We start from the raw sequence: 16,416 nt of genomic DNA on the forward strand, positions 1-16,416 counted from the left end.
TGGCCTGTCCCAGATCTGGCTGTTGTGGCCATTTGGTGAGTGATCCAGTGGACAGAAGATCAATCGCTTGCATGCTCTCTCTTGCGCTCTCGCTCGCTCACTCTCTCTCTCCTTCCCTCCCTCTTGCCTTTCAAATAAGTAAATTATTTTTTAAAAAACATCTCAAACTATATGCCTATACATTAAGTCTCCTTCCCACTGCAATATTGGATTCCATTTCAATTAATTTCCCTACTTCAACTGAAATCATGACACACCAGGAAAATTTTCAATACACTGTGGAAACACAATATACTAATCTTCCTGCCATAGAATGACCTCAGAAAGCAACCATAGGAAGCAAATAAGGAAGTAGAAGTTGGGGCTGACACTGTGGTGTAGCAGGTAAATCCACCGCCTCCAGTGTTGGCATCCAGTATCGGTGCCAGTTTGAGTCCCGGCTGCTCCATTTCTGATCCAGCTCTCTGCTATGGCCTGGGAAAGCAGAAAATGGCGCAAGTCCTTGGGCTCCTGCACCCACATGGGCAACCCAGACGAAACTCCTGGCTCCTGGCTTTGGATCTTTGCAGCTCCAGACAATGCAGACAACTGGGGAGTGAACCAGCAGATGGAAGACTTTCTCTCTCTTTCTCTCTCTCTTTCCCTTTCCTTCTCTCTCTGTGTAACTCTTTCAAATAAATAAATAAATCTTTCCAAAAAAAGGAAGCAGAAGCACTATGCAACTTTCAACCCAGTAACAAATACATATTCTTTGATGTCTACTGGATTTCATACATGGATTACTCTAAGTAAAGCAATCTATTTCCTTCCAAATCTGGTTATTCCTTTCACTTAGCACCAAGAAGTATCCAGGCACCTTACTCTCATTGGCAAAAGTTTAAGAAAAACATCTTCATGCCTCTTAGATATAAGTGAGTCTCTTGCAGACAGTTCTGGCTACAGAGTACACTCAACAGGTCCACTCAACCTGAATTTGTTCCATGAACTCAAAATCAGTGGGGAAAGATGAAAATACTTAAATCACTAATATTTCTGAATTATAAAATTCTGAATAACTCTGGAACCAATCTGAGTCAATGACTAGGTTAACAGTTGGCACTACAAATGTTTCTCATTAGGTATATGTCCAGTAATTGACTGGAGTTGTGTCTTCTCCTAAATAGTTAAATATCCTTCTTGAATCTTCTCTGTGCTATTAACTTGCTCAGCAAACTCTGGCGTCATGGATAAACTAAACTTTCGCTTGGTTTGTGTTCAAATTATCAAAAAATCCAAGCTGTTAGAGCATAAATTAACTAGACTTTTGTTCTATAAAGTATTTCATCTATCAACCTATGTTCAGTGAAGTAGGGGTTGCACCCATCCATATAAAGAAGTGCATATGCAACCAAGTAAGAGTATGATTATAGTTATCATGGTGTGAATGGGGCCATAAAAACAAAAGCACAACAGCAAATTCAAGTTCTTTGGTTTATATATAGTTCAATCTACCAGAAATGCTAAGTAAGGGTTTAAACTATTTCCACTCCATCAAAAAACACGTCTGTCTTATTCATTTTTGTTTCAACCACTTGCATGAATCTACAACCTCAGACCATTTCTAGTCTGAATTTAAAAACTTTTGCAATTCTACTTCATCTGCATGAGTGAATCAAGAAATGCTGTCCCATCCTTCCAAGGATAATTGAAATCATCTAACATCTTCCTGGCACTTCTTCTCTGCCCTCAAAAACACAGTTAAGGACCTGTTCACAAAACAATGTCTATTCACCAATCCTTCCTCACAGTTCAACCTAGTTACATTTCATTCTAGAATAAAGCAGATTTCCTGGAGGCCACTGGGCAAGGAGAGTGAAGATTCAGTACAGGACAGCTGGGTGACTGATCCGTTGCCCACTTTCCTACACACATTAAACTTAAATCCTCTTTTTGATTCTGCCACTTCACTCAAGACTTTTGAAACTTACTTTGGTCATTCTTAGAAGATTTAAAAAAATATGCATGGATTCTCCATAACTGTACTGAAGAGTTCAATGTGACTACTATTCTATGTGGCCTAAAATAACCTTCAGGGTAATGGCATTCTTCCTCTTGCTACCACCACACCAGATTCAAAACATATGGAAGACAATTCTACTCAAAAGTTGTGAAAGCCTTCATGCTTTCCTTTGATGTTACCTACCAGTTGAATCCATTAAATTTGATTGATCAACTACTAGCTGCTGATCTCAGAGCATAGCCAGATACTCACAAACTTACAATATTTCTGTTAGATATTGAAGGATAATATATTCTACCAAGATGCTGGGTATAGGATTTTTGAAATCTTGTAGAAATGTCTGCTTCATTGTTAATATGCTAATTCATTCTACATTGATCTTCCTGGTCACTGATATATTTGTTGAACATCTGCTCTACGAAGCAAATTATGATTTACTGAATGTCTGCTCGATGCTGGATATCACAGCCAGTGTTCTCAGGGACACAAAAGTTGTGAGCATTCATTGGACCTAAATAATTTAGGTTCTTAACACTCGAGTTACTTGCTCATCATGATCAGAAAGAGGTTTCCTGGGGCCAGCGCTATGATGTAGCAGGGAAAGCCGCCACCTGCAATACCAACATCCCATATGGTTGTCAGTTAATGTCCCAACTGTTCCACTTCCAATCCAATTCCCTACTAATGGCCTGGGAAAAGCAGCAGAAGATGGCCCTGGATGAAGCTCCTGGCTTTGGCTTGGACTAATGCTTGCACTTGTGGCCACCTGGGGAGTGAACCAGTGAATGGAAGATTTCTCTTTCTCTGAACTCTGACTTTCAAATAAATACACACCTTTAAAATTTGAACACACATTTCCCAACCCCATAGTGTCCATTACAATAGAATAATAAAAAGAAAACTGACAAGTTAATTGTTTTCTTTCAAGTGTTTCAGCTAACTGGATTTAAGAGACAACTATCCATTTCAGAAAGTTTAGATGGAGTTACACCTGGAGGCAGATGAATAAACTCTAGAATGCTCTTTAGGCTCAATGACCATGAGAAAGTAACATTTCTGTCAGTTCTCCTCCACTGACATGTAAGTACAACTGTGGTAATCTATAAAAAATCCAGTATGTGTTTCATCTCTATGAATAAGTGAGAGTCCAGGTAGAGAAGAAACCATGATATTAGTGGTAACTATGAATGATCATTTTATTTCACAACTTCTTGAAAATATGTAGGATAAGAGACAAAGATCTATGTAGTATACAGTTAAGAAATCCTGAAGGGTTCCGAGATGGTGGAATAGCGACAGGACAATCTGATTTATGTGGGGCAAAATTATTATTCATAAAAGGAGATAAAGTACACTCTTAGGATAAAGCTGTGGGAGAACCACAGTGGGAAACCCTGTCAACGCAGCAGAAGTGATCTGACCCCTGCTGAAAGAGCCAATACACAACAGAAGACAACAAAAGTTGGGATCTGGGCAGAAAGATACCCACCCTAGAAAACCAGGTGACAGGGGAATCCATGGGACCACGGCACTGCTGATACAGTGGGAGAGAGAGCTTGATTAACTGCTTTTAGTATTTCATGCAAATCCCCCAGACAGCAGGCGACCAATCAACCACAGATGGAAAAAAAAAAAAAAGATGGTGCCTATCTCTCCCTCTCCACTCCCTGCTACAACAGAAACATGCAGCCATCTGGGAACCTAAATGGAGGTCATATTCCATTTAGGACACAAGCAGGTAGCAGCCACCCCAACTCCCATGGGCATGCCCAGCAATAACAGGGGTTGCCATCCACCCAGTCAGTGAGGGCCACAACAATTCAGAAGAATTCTTTCCTCCTCTGCACCAGCTGCACTCTGCCAGATGCCTGGCAACTGGTGGGGAGAGAGAACTGCCCCTATGGAGGGGAAGTGCCACCTGTGGAACTTGCCTACCTGCCCAGCAATTAAGAAGTGAGAAGGTCTGCAGCAAGCAGGTATTTTGTGTGCCTGTGAACCACAGACCTAACGAGATAAAAACCCACCTTCCCCACAGACACCGAGTCTGGTTGGGAGGACCAAACACAGCAGATTTGGGAATTCCTTACTTCACTTACATACAGAACTTGTTAGCAAGGTGAAGTTGCCCTACTGGCACTCCACCACCCGGAGAGAAGCCACAGTGGCACAGATGAAAGATAAAAGCCATCAGACAAAAAAATCTACAAATACCAGAAAACAAGGCAAAAATTCAAGAGATAAGAATAAGGAAACATTATGAGCCCCCAAAGGAACACTACAACATTTCAATATTAGAAGGTGAAGATGAAGAGACTGAGGAAATACCAGAAATGGAATTCAAAAAACTAGTCATTAGATTATTTAGAAGCAATTAGAAGCAAATTCATGAACTAAAGAAAACTATATGATATGAATGAAAACTTTTCCCATGAAATTAAGATCTTAAAGAGAAATCAAAATGAAATACTAGAAATGAAGAATTCAATAGATTAGATTTAAAATGCAATGGAAACTCTTAGCAACAGAGTTAGTAAGGCAGAAGAAAGAATATCCGAGCTAGAAGAGAAATCTCTGGAAATTTTACAGTCAGACCAAAAAACAAAAAGGATAAACTAAAAAACTAAAAAGCACGGTTGGAGATCTATAAGATACTATCAAACAACCTAATATACAGGTCTTAGGAGTTCCTGAAGGCATGTGAATAAAGAAAGGATTAGAAGGCCTTTTCAGGGGCCAGTGCTGTGGCATAGCAGGTAAAGCTACCACCTGCAGTGCTGGCATCCCATATGTGCACTGGTTCAAGTCCTGGCTGCTCCATTTCCCATTGAGCTCTCTGCTATTGCCTAGGAAAGCAGTAGAAGATGGCCTAAGTCCTTGGGCCCCTGCATCTGTGTGAGAGACCTGGAAGAAGCTCCTGGCTTTAGATTGGCACAGCTCCAGCTTCTGTGGCCATCTGGGGAGTAAACCAGTAGATGGAAGACCTCTCTCTCTCTCCCTCCACCTATGCTTCTCTGTAACCTTGCATTTCAAATAAATATTTTTTTTTTTAAAAAAGGTGACCTTTTCAGTGAAATAATACCAGAAAACTTCCCTAATTCGGAGAAATCAAGGAACGTTGAAGTACAGGAAACACATAGAATTCCTAATAGACATGACCAGAGAAGATCTTCACCATGACACACTGAGGTAAAACTCTCCACAGTAAAATATAAAGAAAAGATTCTAAAATGTGCAAGAGAGAAATCCCAGATTCACAGGGACTTCAATTAGACGCACAGCTGACTTCTCATCAGAAACACTATAGGCTAGGAGAGATGGTGAGATATATTCCAAGTCCTAAGAGAAAAACTGTGATCCCAGAATACTATACCCTGCAAAGCTCTCATTTATGAATAAAGGTGAAATAATGATCTTCCATAACAAATGGAAATTGAAAGAATTTGTCACCATCTGTCCAGCCTTAAAAAGATACCTAAGGATGTGTTACACATAGAAACATGGTCATCACTATGAAAGAGGGTAAAGGCAGAAAATATCCTAGTAAAAGCACAAAGGAAATTCAAAGTAAAAAAAAAATTGGAATACTTATAGGAAAATGGCAGGACAAAGTCATTGCTTATTAATAGTTACCTTGAATGTAAACGGCCTCAACTTTCCAGTTAAAGACACAGACTGGTTGAATGGATTAAGAAACAAAACCCATCTATTTGCTACCTGTAAGAAACACATCTCAACAAGAATGATACTCGCAGACTGAAAGTGAAAGGATATGAAAAGATGCTCCATGCTATCAGAAACCAAAAAAGAGCTGATGTAGCCATCCTAATATCAGACAAAATAGATTTTAACACAAAAATTGTTAAAAGAGACAAGAAAGGCACTATGTAATGATCAAGGGATCAATTCAACAGGAAGTTGTCACTATTATAAACATATATGCACTTAATTACAGGGAACCTGGCTATTTAAAAGAAATGTTGGCCGGCGCCGCGGCTCACTAGGCTAATCCTCCACCTAGCGGCGCCGGCACACCGGGTTCTAGTCCCGGTTGGGGCGCCGGATTCTGTCCCGGTTGCCCCTCTTCCAGGCCAGCCCTCTGCTGTGGCCCGGGAGTGCAGTGGAGGATGGCCCAGGTGCTTGGGCCCTGCACCCCATGGGAGACCAGGAAAAGCACCTGGTTCCTGGCTCCTGCCATCGGATCAGCGCGGTGCGCCGGCCGCAGCGCGCCGGCCACGGCGGCCATTGGAGGGTGAACCAACGGCAAAAGGAAGACCTTTCTCTCTGTCTCTCTCTCTCACTGTCCACTCTGCCTGTCAAAAAAAAAAAAAAAAAAAAAAAAGAATCTAAAGGGAGACATAGACTCCAATATAATACTAATGGGGGATTTCAATGCCCCACTTTCAGCAATGGACAGATCAACCAGACAGAAAATCAGCAAGGAAACAAATCTAATCAATACTATAGACCAAATGGACCTAACTGATATCTACAGTACTTTCCACCTTACAGTCATAGAATACACATTCTTCTTACCAGTGTATGGAACTTTCTCTAGGATTGAACACATGCTAGGCCATAAAGCAAATCTCAGCAAATTAAAAATAAATTGAAATCATAACACACATCTCTGACCACAATGGAATGAAGTTGGTAATCAACAACTCAGGAATCTCTAGAACATATGCAAGCACATGGAGATGGAACAACATGCTCCTAGAACAGTAGGTCATAGAAGAAATCAAAAGAGAAATAAAAAAATTTCTGGAAACAAATGAAGATGACAATATAACATATCAAAACTTATGGGATACAGCAAAATAAGTGTTAAGAGGAAAGTTTATAGCTATATGTGCCTACATCAAGAAATTGGAAAAGCAGCAAATAAATGAGCTATCAGTGCATCTCAAGGACCTAGAAAAACAAGAACAAACCAACCCAAAACTAGCAGGAGAAAATAAATAATCAAAATTAGAGACCAAAATCAAACCAAAAAAGTAATACAAAGAATCCAAAACAAACAGCTGTGTTTTTTTTAATAAACAAAATTGACACACCATTGGCCCAACTAACCAAAACGGTTGGGAGAAGACCCAAATTTAAAAAATTAGAGATGAAAAGGGAAATGTAACAACAGCACAGAAATAAAAAGAATCATCAGAAATTACTACAAACAGCTGTGTGCCCAAAAAACTGGGAAACCTAGAAGAAATGAATAGATTCTTGCAAACATACAACCTACCTAAATAAGCCATGAAGACACAGAAAACCTAAACAGACCTATAACCAAGACCGTGTGCGTTTACGGATGCCAACAAGTCATGTTTGAAATAGTGATCAAATCCTCAACAGAAAAAGATAAAATCCATGTAGCACCCCACGGGGGATCAGTACAGTTGGGAGAAGTAAGGGCAATAGTCAAGGTTCTACTCCTTAGCCAGGATGGGCCAGTAAATATATTTTCGGAGAGCAAATACTCAGTACAGGTAGCAAAGACGATCCCTTTTGCAGTCTTTAACCCGACCAATAAGCCAATTGACCAGATGTTCACAACACTTAAAGAGCTAACCGAGAACAGAAAACACCCATGGTATATCTCATACATAAGATCACACACTGGGTTACCTGGCTTTATTAACCAAGGGCCGAGGAGGGTGTGATTGGTTGGGGCATAGACCGCCCCTTGACCGGATTGGATATAAGCTGTTGTAGCAACTGAAATAAACGAGTCTGTAGGCTGCTTGCCTCAGGCCTGCTTTCACCCGACTCACGGGGTCTGTGTGGTGACTCCGCACCTCTGCACCTCTTCCCCGACCACGCTCCTCCTCCCAGAAACGAATCCACAGCAACAGGGGGACATAAACTATATAGAATACCAGATCATGATAACGGCTCAAAAAAAAGTCAAGGGAACAGAATGTGCCGGTTGTGACGGGGATGTGTCTGCTGCCTTCTACAGGGTGCCTAGGAAGGCCTGACTAATAGTGGTGACATTACATAGCAAGGTCTTAAGTGAGGGAGCAAATGGCTATGTGCAGGGTACTCCAGAATGGAGAAAGAACAAATCAAAAGATTCTAAGGTGGAAATATGCTTGGTAAGTTAGAAACAGCAAGCAGGCCAGTGTATCCACGGAACAGTGAGAATTGGGAGAAAAAAGGCATCAAAATTTCATAGAACAACAAATGAACTAGTAACCTTGGTAAGCAGCAGTAAGGAATGATTTAGGCTATGTTCATGAATTTACAACATATTTTGTTTTTCTCCAGCTACATTCAACTGTCCAGTTGCCATGGTGCAGGTGTATAATAGGAAATGTTTTGAATTTAACTCAGTATCTTGTCATCCATAAAGTAACTAAGAAAGAGGAAAATAGGAGCTAAAGGTATGAAGAAAGGAGTGACCACACATACGTATCCAGAAAGAGTGAAATGAGGACAGAGGACAAAAACATATAGAAAGGCCTCATGAAATATACGAGGGTGAAGTAGAAGCATCAGGGAACCAGGATTCTAGCTCTTATTTCAGTAACAGTAATTTTGCCCCCTGCTTCCAAGCAGCTGTCAACTGCTTGTAGACTTTCTTCTCCTATTCTCTTCTCACCTTCCTTTATGATCTTCTGTTATTCTCACCCTGGCTCCCAAGTAAGAAGCAATTAATAGATGTGGAGTTGCAGAGTTGGAAGTTAGTGGTATGTAAACTGCTTTAGAAACAGGCATGAGCATATGGGGAGGGGGACAGTTAAGGAGTTGGAGGTTAGAAGCAGGTGTGATCAGATGGGGGGTGAATTAGAGAGGTGCAGGTGTATAGAAGGGGAGAGTAAACCATTCCTTCTCCCTTTTTCACCCTCCCAATTTGGGGTTAAAGGTCAACACATCCAAAGATACATAGCCTCTAGAGCATCAGCAATTCAATCCTGTCATTACGTTTGGTCCTAGCTTCAATGTGTGAGGTTTTTCAAAATGATTGGATTAGGAGAGACTCACCCTTTCCTTTCTCTGGTTAAAAGGTGCATTTCTGCACCTAGCAAATGTCCAAGTCTTTGTATAGCAGAGAAATGCCATTATTCTGCTTCTTGACATACACTGCACATAAATCTCTCCATAGCAGGCCCTGACCCAAACGGGAAGAATTCTCCAGACTAGCAAACTGCTCCCATGAACTATTCAAGTTTTAAACACTTTCTGAGAGACAAGATTTGGTAGAGTTTTTTCATTCTTTTAAAATCACTATGCAAGTGCTGTTAATAACACATAGTTGATCAGAAAAAAGGAATGCATAAATAATTTTTCAAAAAATATTATTTCATTAAGAAAGTGTTCTTTCATCAAAAAAATGTACTTGTTAAAATGAAATTATGATAAAAGGGGCTTTCTGTGAATCATTTTTTTCTCTTATTGCAACCCTTCACAGTGTTTTGCAACCCTTTCTACCATTTTTTTTGAGAGAGAGAGGGAGGCACTTAGAGAGAAAGAGAGAGCTTCCATTCACTGGTTCACTCCCCAAATGGCTGCAACATCTATGGCTAGGCCAGGCCCAAGCCAGGAGCTTCATCCGGTGTCCCATGTGGGTGCAAGGGCCCAAGAACTTGGGCATCCTCCGCTGCTTTCCCAGATGCACTAGCAGGGAGCTGGATCAGCAGTGGAGCAGCCAGGACTTGAACTGGCACCCATATGGGATGTCGGCATTGCAGGCAGCAGCTTAATCTGCTACGCTACAATGTCTGTCTGTTAACTACTGCATTCTTTTTTATTTATTTTTTAACAAAATACTTGTGGATACTCAGTCAACTAGGGATATTAACTATGGACCAAACCTAAAGATGAAGTAAAAAAAAATTCCGATTTCAGATAAGATGTCAAATACAAATACTAGCAAAACACAGAAAAATACATTCATTAAGGTAAGTACAATTTGGTTAATGTTACCTCAGGGCTCACATGTTTTCTGCCATCTCGGATTCTTATAGCATTCTCTCTCTGTCTGGAATTCCCAGCATTTCCTCTGGCTTTGTGCAATTTCCATCCCTCCTTTTAGGAATCTGTCTAAGGGGCTGGCACTGTGGTGCAATGGGTAAAGCCACTGCCCGTAGTGCTGGCATCCCATATGGGTGCTGGTTCAAGTCCCAGATGCTCCACTTTTGATCCAGCTCCCTGCTAATGGCCTGGGAAAGCAGCAGAGAATGGCCCAAGTGCTTGGGCCCCTGCACCCTTGTGGGAGGCCCAGAAGAAACTCCTGGCTTCAGATAGGCCCAGCTCCAGCTAGTGTGGCCATTTGGGGACTGAATCAGTGGGTGGAAGCGCTCTTCCTCCTTTTCAAATAAATAAGTAAATCTTAAAAAGAAAGAAAGAACCTATCCAAGTATCCCTTCATTTAGATGGTTGCTATTCTGGTTTGTCTTTTCACAAAGTTTTCATTTTTTGTAAGGCTGTCACTTTACCTGCACTACCTTGTACTGCTGCTCCATATGACCCAACCACAAAGTTAATATTAGAAAGCAACTGAGTTTGTTTTCCATGTATTTAGAGTGAAATTTTTCTTTGCTTAGAGAAATCATAAATGTGGACAAGCAGGAGCCCTTTAAGGTTTAGAATCAATGGATTTTAACTTTCCTGGAGAAAACACTTTGCAAAGTTTTAAAATACTGGCTTGTAGGGAAGGAAGCAGTAAAATTAATGGGCTAGAAATGTTATTGAAACAACAGGCGATGACAAGAAGACCAAGTTAAAAGAGACAGGAGACTAAACAGGTGAAGATCAATATCTATCAAATTTAAAGTGCATAGGCATTTTAATGAAGCAACCCCTCTACTAAAGTTTTGCTCTATCATAGATATAATTGCAAACCTCTACATCTTTTTAACAATCAGCATCTTTCATAATCTTAAAAAGACCTATGAGACTTTGTCTTGCTTTGTGATACTGGCAGTAATCAATCACGCTGTCACGAACTGTTATACATGTGAAGAAAATTGTTACAGATTATGAGAAGAAAATTCACTAATAGGGAGCACTGTGGTATTTCCTCTACTCTCGCCTGTAAATCCAATGTGGTAGAGAGACTAAGATTAGGGACTTACTTGCTAAATATTTCTGACTGCATCTCATTCCCTGGCTAGATATTTCTTGAACAACTTAACTATTTAAGCTAAACTCACGTAGTAAGAGTACAAGTCATGGGAAATTTGACATGGTTATACTGGAATTGGAGGAGCAAAGAAACTGGTGTTTGTCTAAGACTTAATAGTTCGTGGTACTGAATGAAGTTGCTCCTATGACAGGCCAAAAGGGAGAGGGAAGGCAATACTGAAATCAAGTTCCACTTCCTGTGTTCAGAAAGGAAATGCTCCAAGATTTTACATACCAAATGATGGCACAAGCTCATGAAGAAAACCATCCCAAAGAAATGTATCTCGGATAAGAAAAAGTTTCACTGGGTAAGCTGTAGATAAGGAAACAAGGAGGAAGTTATAAAAGAGTAGCTGGGGAGCCCACTTTATCAGAGAAGAGTACTGGGTGTTGGTCCCAGTGGAGGAGTTTCCAAATTCAATATTGCCTCCCTCAGGACAGCTGCCTTTATAGCCTATTATAATACAGGACACAGGAACTCAAAACGCACAATGTTAAACAGAAATGTTTTGATCCATTTTCCTTATCTACAGAGACTAATTTAGTCAACCTTTTTTTTTCTTTTCTACCTGAAATCCAGCCTGAGAATCAATTTGTATTTTTGGGGGTTTTTCCCTCTCATTTCCTTTCTTTCATTGACTTTTCCATATGAGACACTCCAATCTTATACACATTTTGGGGAGAACATCCACAGTTGTGGATTAGCAGGTAAACCAGAGAAAGAGGGAAAACAATTCTGCCCCAAGGTAAAGCAGGATCACAGCAGAACCAAAACCATAGATGATTTCAGCTTTAGGGTAGCAGTTGAAGAAGCTCATTATTTATCAACAAAACAAACTGCTACTTTCAACCAAATAGCATTTCCATCCTGTTGGCAATACAAGAACTGTCTTTTAAAAAATTTTTAAAGATTTATTTAAGTCAGGATTACAGAGAGAAAAAGGGAGAGGGGGAAAGGAGGAGAGATAGCTTCCATCTGCTAGTTCACTGCCCAAATGGCCACAACAGCCAGGGCTGAGCCAGGCTGAAGCCAGGAGCTTCCTCTTAGTCTCTCATGTGGGTACAGGGGCCAAGCACTTGGGCCATTCTCCATTGCTTTCCCAGGTACGTTAACAAGGAGCTAGATCAGAAGTGGAACAGTCGGGACTTGAACTGGTGGCATCCATTTGGGATTTTGGCACTGCAGATGGCGGTTTAATCCATTGTGCCACAGCACCAGCCCCAAATTGTATTTGTGTGTGAGGGAAGGAGGGAGGGGGAGAGAAGGAGGGAGGAAAGGAGAGAGACAGGGAGAGGGAGAGGGAGGGAGGGAGGGGGAGAGAGAGAGGGAAGGGGGGAGGGAGGGAGGGGGAGAGAGAGAGGGAAGGAGGGAGGGAGAGAACATTAGCTCTCCTATCTGTTGGTTTACTCCCCAAGTTGCTTTTTTTTTTTTTTGACAGGCAGAGTGGACAGTGCGAGAGAGAGAGGGACAGAGACAGAGAGAGAGAAAGGTCTTCCTTTTTTCCGTTGGTTCACCCCCCAGTGGCCACTGCGGCCAGTGCACCGCGCTGATCTGAAGCCAGGAGCCAGATGCTTCTCCTGGTCTCCCATGCGGGTGCAGGACCCAAGGACTTGGGCCATCCTCCACTGCACTCCCTGGCCACAGCAGAGAACTGGACTGGAAGAGGAGCAACTGGGACAGAATCTGGCACCCCGACCGGGACTAGAACCCAGTGTGCCAGCGCCGCAGGCAGAGGATTAAGCTATTGAGCCGCAGCACAGGCCCCCAAATGGCTTTTAACAGCGAGGCTAGAGCCAGGAGCCAGGAGCTCCATAAAGACCTCTTTATGGTGGGGAGGTGGCAGGAACTCAGGTACTTAAACCATCACTGCTGCTTCCCAGGCACATTAGCAGGGCACTGGATTGGAAGCAGAGTAGCTGGGACTTGAACTGTCATTCCAATATGGGTTATAGGCATCCTAAGAGGAAGCTTAACCCAGGTGTTCCAATATTAACTGTCCTTATGGCACACAGTTGCAGTGCCTTTTGCTGCTGTGGGTCAATATTCTCTAAGCAGGAGAATAGCTAAACACTGCACTCAAGAAGTGGGAAGGAAGGCCTGAGACCAACTTTGACAGTAAAGTAACATGAATCTTAAAAAGAACGCAGTCTGGACCTGAATTAGGAAGGGGAAAAAAAGATGCTCTTTGTTTTAATTCCCTCTGAGTTCTGGAGTGCCATCAGGAATCCAAGGATATAATTTAAATATTGCTGGACAGAGTTGGTTTGGTGTCAATAATCTGATTCAGACAGTAAATACTTAAGTGTTCAAGAAGAGACTGATGCAGGTTCTAGGAGCAACTAGGAAAATAATCAAGTTCAAGGAGGTACCAGAAAGATGAGGATTTTGAGAAGACACTGAATTGGGAAAATCTTTAGAATTACCTTACATAGGAATTCATGATCTCTCACATCTCTTTGCAGGGGTGGCATTTGGCCCAGCAGTTAAGACACCAGCATCTTGAGTCAGACTGCGTAGATTTAATGCCCAGCTATGGCTCCTTAACTCCAGGTTCCTGCTACTGCATCTCACGAGAGGCAGCATTTGTGGTTCACGTGGTCAAGTCCTTGACACCCATGCGGAAGACCTGAATTGAGCTCCTGGCTTTGGCCCTGCCCATTGCTGGCTATTTCAGTAGTTTTGAGGAATGAACCAGTATATATAGGGGCTTGCTCCCTTGTGGGCTTTTCTCTCTTCCTCTCGAACAAAAATATTTTAAGTCATAACATTTCTTTATGAGAAAAGAAAGGTAAGAGTATATAAAGTTTACAAAGTCTATTAGAGGCCAATGGTAACAGAGCTGCTGGAAGATGTTCAGTTACTGAAGCTCTCAGATACAAACCCCTCTTTCTTCTTCCACTGTACGTGCAATATTACCTAATTATGACTCTCTGTCCAGAATAACCCTCAGCCTCATTCATATTTGATATCCCATTACATTCTTTGTTTAGCAGAACTTCAGGTCTTGATTCTGCTTCCCTGTGCTCTTTTCTCCTTAGTCACTGATAAACCAATCTCTAACTCTTCACTGGCACCCTTGTTCGCAGTCTTGACCCCTGACTAAAGAGCTCTGCCACAGCACATATGCAGGGCTAGGGTGCATCTCATGTTCAAAGTTCCAAATCCAGGGCCACAAACCAAAGTTATTGCTCCACAAAAGAAAAACAGCATTAAAAGAAGTACTGCAAGTAATCAGATGGTGAACTATTGATTTTGACTGTAGATTTATGTAAAAATAAAACAAAACAAACTAGGGTACTTGATCTTTGAAGAAAATTCCAGGATAAATTATACTATTTTTGCCCAACAATCCATCTATGACCCTCACATTCCTCCTTGAAAGAAGTATGTTGGGAAGTCAGATAAGGAAAACAAATCACAAGCAGACAATGATGACAGAAGTTACTTCTTGTTATTGATTGTTCCAGCAATGACTGTCGCATCAAGGGGATTTCCATGAGCACTGGTAAAATTCTGGAAAGGGCAATGTCTTGTTCCAATTACTGACTAGTGGATGAGTTCATTTTTCAACAAAAGGAATGTGACACACGCCTTTATAGCAAACAAATAAAAGCCGTGAAGATATACCTTAGGGTACTAACAGATTGGGTCCCACTGCTGTGAATTAATCAATGGTGCTTTTAACCTCACACAACACAAGGGGGAGCTATAGCATTTTCCTTTCCAAGGTAAAAGAGCCATTCTTCCACATCTTCCATTTAGTAAAGGATAAATCCAGCGCAAGCCTAGTAAGAGTTGTGAAGGAATTTTCTATGACCACTTTTTTGGGGGGAAATGGAACTTGAAAATACATTAAATGCCAAGTGCTGATATAAAAATCTCTCATAATGCCTTCAAAATATCAATCTGTCTAATGGATCGTCAGTTCTTTGAAGAGGATAAATTCAAAGTTGCCTTAACTTGTTCATTCTCTAAAACTTATCCTGAAATACCCATAATACTGGAATCCCAAAATGAAAATCATACGTTTAACCCCTATAAACAGTGATTTTCTGGGGCTGGGGCTGGCGCTGTGGCATAGCAGGTAAAGCTGCCACCTGTAGTGCCAGCATCCCATATGGGCACTGGTTTGAGACCCAACTGCTCCACTGTTTTTTTAGATTTATTTATTTATTTGAAAGAAAGAGTTACACACAGAGAGAAGGAGAGGCAGAGAGAGACAGGTCTTCCATCTGCTGGTTCCCTCCCCAGTTGGCCACAATCTAAAGCCAGGAGCCAGGAGCTTTTTCTGGGTCTCTCACTCAGGTACAGTGGCCCAAGGACTTGGGTCATCTTCTACTGCTTTCCCAGGCCATAGCAGAGAGCTGGATTGGAAATGGAGCAGCCGGGACTCGAACCCGTGCCCATATGGGATGCCAGCACTGCAGCTTTACCCGCGATGCCACAGTGCAGGCCTTTCAAATAAATAAATAATAAAAAGTGATTTTATTTCCTTACTTTAGTTGCCGCTCACTCTGTACAGAAGATCTTAATTCTCTTCGCTGCCCTGGAAAGTGTATGTGTGTCAAGGAGACAGAAGGACAGACAAGAGACAGACCTCTCCAAAAATCCAACAAAGCCAATGTTTCCACAGTTATTTGGAGCTTTGCAGCTCCTGCCTCCTGGGTTCTCTAAACCACCATTTGACAAAAAACAGGGCTCTGCTCTCAGCTATCTTGGAGGAGAATGGAGCCTATAAAGCTCAGAGAAGAAAATGAGCAGTTGCTGTGGATTTGCACACTTAAACAGAGTGCCTAACAGTCCAACAAAGCACCTTGCCCTTCTTTCCCTGCTGACATTTTAGTGTTTGTATGATGCGAAAAGAGGCCATCCTCAAAGAAAAGCGGGCATAGAGCTAAGAAACTCCGCTCCACGTCCCAAGTTTCATTTGCACAAGTCGTAGCTAAGGAATCATGCTAGCTTGCTGCATGGGCCCCAGAAGCCTTTGAAAATAAGGCTCTGTGCCTGTGATTATGAATTGAAAGTGTGTAATCACAGAAAATTAAAAAGAAAAAGAGGAACGAAAGGAAGAAGGGGAGATGAAACTATAATTGTATTCTCGGAACTTTACCTATGAAATTTATGAAATTTGTCCTCTATCAATAAAAATTAAAAAAATAAATAACCCGCTTAGAAATTATTTCACACATATTATAAAATATCTAAGGAGAGACTTTTCATTCAATATATTAGACTTTAGGGATGATGTTTCGTAATCTATTTTAAAGAACTAAATTAAGAGGAAAATTTACGA

At 41.4% G+C, this 16,416-nt stretch overlaps 1 protein-coding gene across 5 annotated transcripts in view; it reads right to left on the reverse strand.

The window, feature by feature from the left end:
* USP26 (ubiquitin specific peptidase 26) overlaps positions 1 to 16,416 on the reverse strand; it is an 84,265-nt gene that overhangs the window by 5,937 nt on the left and 61,912 nt on the right. The gene's annotated exons all lie outside the window — the stretch shown is intronic.

This window comes from Oryctolagus cuniculus, chromosome X (assembly GCF_964237555.1).
Source record: "Oryctolagus cuniculus chromosome X, mOryCun1.1, whole genome shotgun sequence".
Classification (NCBI taxonomy): Eukaryota; Metazoa; Chordata; class Mammalia; order Lagomorpha; family Leporidae; genus Oryctolagus; species Oryctolagus cuniculus.